This window comes from Belonocnema kinseyi, chromosome 5 (genome assembly GCF_010883055.1).
Source record: "Belonocnema kinseyi isolate 2016_QV_RU_SX_M_011 chromosome 5, B_treatae_v1, whole genome shotgun sequence".
Taxonomy (NCBI): domain Eukaryota; kingdom Metazoa; phylum Arthropoda; class Insecta; order Hymenoptera; family Cynipidae; genus Belonocnema; species Belonocnema kinseyi.
Genome location: NC_046661.1, coordinates 115764889 through 115772518, shown reverse-complemented (window position 1 = coordinate 115772518; position 7630 = coordinate 115764889). Strand labels below are relative to the sequence as shown.

At 29.2% G+C, this 7630-nt stretch overlaps 1 protein-coding gene across 1 annotated transcript in view; it reads left to right on the top strand.

Moving 5' to 3' along the window:
• LOC117173508 (eye-specific diacylglycerol kinase) overlaps window positions 1-7630 on the top strand; it is a 43168-nt gene that overhangs the window by 19310 nt on the left and 16228 nt on the right. The window lies entirely within an intron of this gene.

Sequence of the window (7630 nt, the reverse complement as noted above, 5' to 3'; positions counted from 1 at the left end):
CGCGCAGCTCCTGTTACACCTACCTGCGGCGCGGCGTTGATTCTCGGAAGGACTGTAGAAGGGGCGGCTATTGAAGGGTTTCTCTATTATAGTATATAGCGAATTACGAAAAGAAATATTGAGATTCGAGCCAATTCACCATTTTTTTCTGTAAATTAGAACAAATTAGTGGGGCATAATTATGAAAAATTAAGGAAAAAAATTTCAATGCATTTTTTAATTAACCAATTATGTATTCATCACAAATTTACGTGCAAATTAGGAGCCTATACGTATTTTAAAAGTCCCTAGAGAAGAGGTTGCAGAATGCAGCTTTATATGGGTTCATAAAAGATTTAAGAGAAACAATAATATCCTGGGTCTCAAGCATATAAGAAAAAATGTGAATACATATCATAAACGGTAGTAAATCCGCGGTAGAAGGCGCGAGTTTTCAAACTTTAACGTCACCGGAATTAGATAAATGCCTTGATTTTTTTTTAATATTAAAATATCTGCATGAAAAGATGCTGAAAAAATTTTATAAGTTTAATTTAAAAAGAAGTTACACGTGTCCAAATGACAAGGTTTTATTGTGGCGAGGGTGCACGGTGGGGAGAAAAGTTTATGTGGACAAATCCATTTTTAGTATACATTATGCATTATATTTGGACGTTTTTTTAAGAAAGGTTTTGACATTTTAAAAAGATTTGTGTGTTTGAATTTTTTATAACACAATTTGTCATTTTTGTATTCAGCAACAAAATTGAAAATTTTTAAAACTTTTTAGTATTACTAGTTTTTTAAAGGATTTTTAGGTTTATCAAACAAGGTCTTTCCAGGTGAAAAAATGGTATATATTGTTATTACGTTATAAGCAAATTAATGAAAAAAAGTTGTTTTTCGGGATTGGCAATGTTCATAAAATTTACACTTTTCATATTTGGTAATGTATTAGGGTCAATTTATCAATGAAACCAAGTAAGAATGTCTAAGAATCAACATAAGAATGGTACTTTACAAATTTACAAAAAATATTAAATATTTGAACAATTTTTAGTAACAACAAAAGCACATTATTATCCGATTAGGTAAATAAAAAATTAGTGAATTTGTTATGATACAACCAAACTATGAATTTATTTATGAATATTGTTTGAGTAATTCACAATTTATTATCACTTTGCGAAGTATCATTGAAGAAAGTATTCGAATAAATATTCTTAGTTGATTACTTTAAACAAATTTGAGCCCATTTGTTGAAAAATAACCAAACTCTGAATTTGTTTATTAAAATGATTTAAATAAATTACAGTTCTTATAAACTTGAAAAGCATTATAGCGAAGAGTTATTGCCAAGAAATTCTTAGTTTATTTTGTAAAACAATCAAGCCTATTCTTTTTTGAATAAACTAACTGTGAATTTGTTCATAAAAGTTGTTAGTAAGCTGTCAAATAGCATCTTTCTTTAATTAATTATAATGAAACATTGGTTTCTCTCACATTTTAATCAAAACTCTAGATTTGAATGAGCTAAACATGGCTAATTTAAAAAAGTTAAAAGAAATGTTTAATTTGTTTTTAAATACAAAATAATCAAACTTGTATAAAGAATCGTTGCCCCTTTTAAAAATATTTTATTAAAGAAAAGTTCAAATAAAGTTGATAGCGTATATACAGGTATAGATTTTCTAAATCAGAATACAAAACAGGAATGTGTAAAAAAATGTAAGATTTCTTATGAGTAATTATGAAATTTTATGATTGTGTTAGAAAAATAAGAAAATTATAAAGCTTTAAAATACAGTTCTGATTATTACTAAAAGTACCAATTTTAACATAAAATATCATGATCAAATACAATTTTTTACAAAAATAGGAAAGCCTACGACCCAAAAATAAAGATTTAGTTTTTAAACATTTTTAATAGGCTTTTCTGGAAAATTACACATTTTGACAAAAATTAACCAAAATTTATGATGTGTAATGTTGCTCATCGTTTTTTTTTCAATAAAAATGTCTTCATACAATTATAAATGAATTCAATTTTCTAAGCGAAACCCTTGGAGAAAATACCGTTTAGTTTTCAATTATTTAAAATAGATTTTGTCGAAAATTACTTAGGGGAAACCTCTTTACAGTAGATAATGTAACGTACGCTGAAAATAATAACTGATATAAAATAATTAATTAAATTAAATTCAATGTCAAGACACTATATTAGTAATAACTATAATTTTGTATGAAAAAATAGGAGCAAAATCCAGTTTCAGTGTTTAAGAATTATGAATACATTTTCATCGGAAATTAAGAATTTCCTTTAATGTACCCCAAAGTTATGATTTAGTTTTTCTTAATTTTTCAAAGGTTTCTGTAGAAAATTACGAATTTTTACAAAAAAAAAAACAAAAACAAAAAAAGACAATTAAATATTGATAACGTTTAAAATTGAAATATTTTGACAAACAACGTTTTAATCTATTTTCAAGTATAAAATAATTTAAAATTAATAGGTCTATGATTAAACACTTTTATTTAATTTCAAAATGTGTTAAAATATTGTTTCCTCGGCCTTTTTAAAGACTCATCGAAATTAATAAGTCTTCTAAAAACAAAACAGGGAAAATAGGAATCAGTCTCAATAGCTTATTTTTTTATATTTCCTAATTAATTATTTTAAAATGTTAATATTCATTTTAATACATTAAATTTGAAACCTTTAAACTTGAAAAAGTACAATTTTGTAATATTTAGCAAAATTGTACTGTTTATTCAAAATGAGCCGTATTATAAATTAAATATTTAAAACTAAAGAATTACAATCTAAATTGTTTAAAATAGAAAGCCTTGAATCGTTAAAATTTTAGATTTATAAATTTAAACTTTGAACATTATAATTGAAATGGTACAATTTTAAATTTTTTAATTTTTAACGGAAGATGCTGAATTTTGTTGTATAAATAATACTTAAATAAATGTACAAATTATTTAGCGTTTGAATAAAAAGTTTCGAATTAAAAAGGTTTTAAGTTCCAAAATTTTAAGTTTAAAATTAAGAAGATTTCAACTTGAGTGCCTTTATTTGCAGTTTGGTTTTGATAATCTTAAATGAAAAACTTTTCCTAAATTTCATATGTATTTTTTTAAAACTTACTTTTGAACATAATTTCATGGAAATAGGTATTCTTCAATACGCTATTAGTTCGGACGGATGATGAATATAACATTTTTTAGATTTCTTTTTACTAAGTTTGCCTTAGAAGATTTCAAGAGATTCTAACGGATTTCCAGAGAACTTCATTAAATAAATTAAATTAAATTGAATTTCAAGGGACTTCTAGGTATTTATGTAGATTTCGGGGATTTGAGAGATTTCAACGGTTTGAACGAGATTTAAATTCTAACGGATTTCAACAGAAATGATAAATTTTCCTGGATTTATATGGACTTCAAGGGATGTATAAAGATTGACGAGTTTTTTAAAGAAATTTTTAGAGAAATTCATCAATAGATTTTATTATTTTTTAAAAGGATTTCAATGCATCTCAAAGCTTCAGTGTAAATCTGACAATATTCGAAAAGATTTCACGAGATTTTATGGATGATGCATATTGTAAATCAGATAATAAAAATATGTAATCACTCGATGTAATATTCAACAAATTGCATGGCACTTTTTTCCTAATATTTTTCAAAATATATGCTACTATTGACAATATATTGAATATTTTAAATAAGCCCAAGGCCTTCCATTTCATCTTTGAAATTTTCCAAACAATTTCAAGAAGACCTATGGGAAGGCCTATGGGGTAAAATATGAATTCAAAAGAATTCGATTGAATTGGACAAAAAAAAACCGAAAATGCCAATGATTTCCGTAAACTTATTGAAATGATTTTAGAGGAATTTAAAGTAAACGAGAAGCAATCAATGAAACTAATAAAAGTTCAAGGTCAATAAAAATTTCAAATTAATTGAAAATAATTAAAAATATTAAAAACCTTGATTGTATTTTGTATAATTGAAACGAGGGTAGAAAATTACAAGGGAATGGAAAAGAATTTGATGAAATGCCCAAGAATTCAAGGTGAGGTTAAAAGAATTAATAAATAAATGTATAAATATCAGTTTATAAATAAAAACTTTTAAAGCATAAAAAACTTCATTGAATTAAATAGAATTGGGCGAATTTAGAAGAATTAAAGTAAAATAAAAAGATCAAGAGAATTTCACAAAATTCAAAAGAATTCAGGGTGAATTTGAGTGAATTTACAGATATTGAAGGGAAATGTGAGAAAATAGATGAAATCCATTAAAAAAATTAAATTGAATTTTAAAAGCAATCAAGTGAACTAAAAAGAATTAAAAATTAATTAAAAAATTTAGGGCGAATTTCAAATGAATTGAAAAAATGTTTGAAAATATCTTTAAATTTTGGAAGCCCTGCGAAAGCCCTCGCTTCTCGTGAATAAATTCTTTAAAATCTATTAAATTTTAAAATTCATTGAAATCACTTAAACCCTTGGAAATCCTTTGAAATTGATTTAACCTCTTATAAATGCCTTGGAATCTTTTAAAATACCCTAAAATATTTAAAAGTCTTTAAAATCACTTCAACCTATTGAAATAAATAAAAGATTTCTGAAAAATACATTTAAAACTTCCTAACGTGTTTCAAATCCTTTTAAGTATTTTGGAATCCCTTAAAACTTTTTAAAACCCTTGGAAACGCCGGGGAATCTTTTTTACTACCCTAAAATATTGCAAATCCTTTGAAATATCATTAAGCTACTGAAATCACTTACAAATTACTTGTAATCTTTTAAAATAACCTAAAATATATTAAATCCTTTAAAGTCCCCTAAAAGTTTTGAAAATTCTCAGGCATTTCAAAAACTACCTTTAATAATATCCATTCCTTGGATCATTTTATCAGTTAATCCTCAGTATCAATGAAATAAAAACTTTCAGCAATTAAAAAAAAGTCTTAAATCAAGTAGAATTAAGTAAATTTAGAAAATTTCAAGCAACCTGAAAAAATTCAGCAGACTGCTAAAGAATTAAAAGCATTTAGGATAAATTTAGAAGAATTCTGTGGGAATTCTAAAAAATAATTATAAATCTGTTCAAACCTTTGAAACCTTACTAATTCCTAATCGAAAAACTGACTAATGACTACAAAAGAATTCAATTGAATTGGAAGCCATTACAAAAATTCCAATGATTTTAATATGTATGTATGCATAATTAATCTCTCCATTTTACGGGCTTGAGGGCCTCCGCTCCCTGTACATAAATTTATATTCCATCCCTAATATAACTTATCAGCTGCTTATATTTTAATGTTTCGCCTTACTTAAAAATAAAATAATAATAATATTACAAAATAATACTAATAATTCTAGTAATAAGCGATCTTCTAGGGCTTCCGTTTCCTGTTACCATAAAAAACAAACATTTACCACGATCTTGTTATTAAATTTTGCTTTTCATTTTCCTTTTTCAAAATCACCATTTTGGCTCTGCCCTATTCCCTTGCTTTCCCTTACTTCTTCCAATTTTTTTATCGATATCACTCCATTACCGTCCAAAATCCATCTTACACACTCATCCACATTCAACTACCCATCTTCCTTTCCTGTGCACCTCTCTAAAACATGTGCCCTTGGTTCCAATTCTCCAGATTTTCCTCTTTATCCATCCACTGTCTACAAGCTCTCACTCCGTCACTTAATCTAAACCGTATCACCCTGCTCCATTTGTCTTCCTTTTTTATTTTTTGCAGATATTCTGGTTCCTCCAGCCTTTTGCCCTGCCACTCCATAACCCCTTCTCATTTATCACAAACCCTTCTCATTTTTTCCGTTCTTCCTCCCATTTCGAATTTCCAAATTGCCTCTCGCCTCCTTCTTCCGAACTTCGTCCAAGCATACTTGTGCTATTCTACTCCCCTCTATTCTTTTCAGCTTCTCTTCAAACTTCCAGGCTCTCTTAATTTGTCTAGTTACCATATTCTCCCTCTCTAATTCTTCCTTTAACATGTAACCAGGACAACTCCAGGTAACCCTCATTACCCACCTCAGGAATTGCTCATGCATGCTCTCCATTTTCCTATGTTCCTTTCATCCCCAGACCTCCACTCTATAACACCACACCGCCCAAATCAATGCATCAAATAACCATATCCGTATTCTCCAATCGTCGTTGAACCTTCTCTTTCCTATACCCTTTACCTGGCCCATTACTTCACTCACACATTCTATTCCTTTCCTCACCTGTACATCGTTTCCTCTCCTGCCTCAAAGAAAAAACCTAAGTTACAAAACTCCTCCACCCTTTCCACTGTTTGTCCGTTCATCTTCCAAACGTAATCTATTATGGTGTTTCTACTTCTGAAATAAATCACCTTAGTCTTCTCTACGTTCACCGTCAGATCCTTTGCTCCCACATACGCTTCAAAAATTCTCATAATTAGGTTTTAATTAGCTTTTTTAGGTTTTTTAATTCCTGTCGTCTGCCAACAGAACTACGCTGACCGCGTAAGCTAGAGAATATAGTTTGCTGTAACCTTATATCGCCCCCTTTCCCTTTCTTCTTTATCTTCTCCTCTATGTCTTTCTCCCTAGATTTCTGTTAATCAAGTAGTTCAGTACGTAAATGTTGCTTATGGTTCCCACCCCATTTCTGAAACCTGCCTGTTTGTGTGTAATACTTTCTCTTTACTCTATCTGACTCTCTAATCTTTTTTCTAAAATTTCTACATATATTTTGTAGCCAACTGGCATGAGAGCGATCCCTCTGTACTCTTCTACCTTGTTTCCCTCCCCCCTCCCCTTTATTGACAACTGGTACCACCAGCCCTGTCATCCACTCTTCTAGCCATCCTTCTCCATTCTATACCTTGTTGCAGATCTCCTTTGTTTGCCACGTTCTCAATTCTTGTATTCTTCGTCCCAGATCAAAATCTCTCTGTTTACCCAAATTCTATGTTTCCCTATTATTACGTTGCTACTTTTTCTTCTTTCCGCCCAGGCCCGCCGCTCCATCAACCATTTTCTTCTCATTTCCTGCCATGTCAAATCTTCTTCTATTTTCTCTGTTCTTCTCTTTAACAACTTTTTTTTTGCCCATAACTTCAAACCTCTCTTCCTCACAACCCAATGCCACCAGAAACATACCTTCCCCCCTTCCTTCACTCATCCTACTATCTTTAACCGTTCTACCTTAATTTTGGCTCCTATATCATTCATCAGCTCTTAACCTCTTCCTCTCCCGTTTCACTATTCACTTTCAGCCCCTCGACCATTACGTTTTTTTCTACTTCGATCTTTGTTCCCATTCTATTTGTTTTTTGATCGGTGTCAATGTTGTTTATTTGTTTTTCTGCGTAGCAATTTAATTTTTCTTTATTTTATTTTTGGTTGAAAGCTGATCCTATGCTAGTTGGCAATATTTTTACTTAAAAAGTTAGAAAGTTGAACCGGTATAAAAAGCAATATAATATACTCCTGAAACTGTATACATATTATTGATGAACGTTTCTAGATATTTTCCAATTATTTCGATAAATTAAAAATGATTTGGCAAAAAACGAAGTTTAATCTAAAAAAGTATCAAAATATAATGAGGCTACGAAGACATAAGCTCAAAC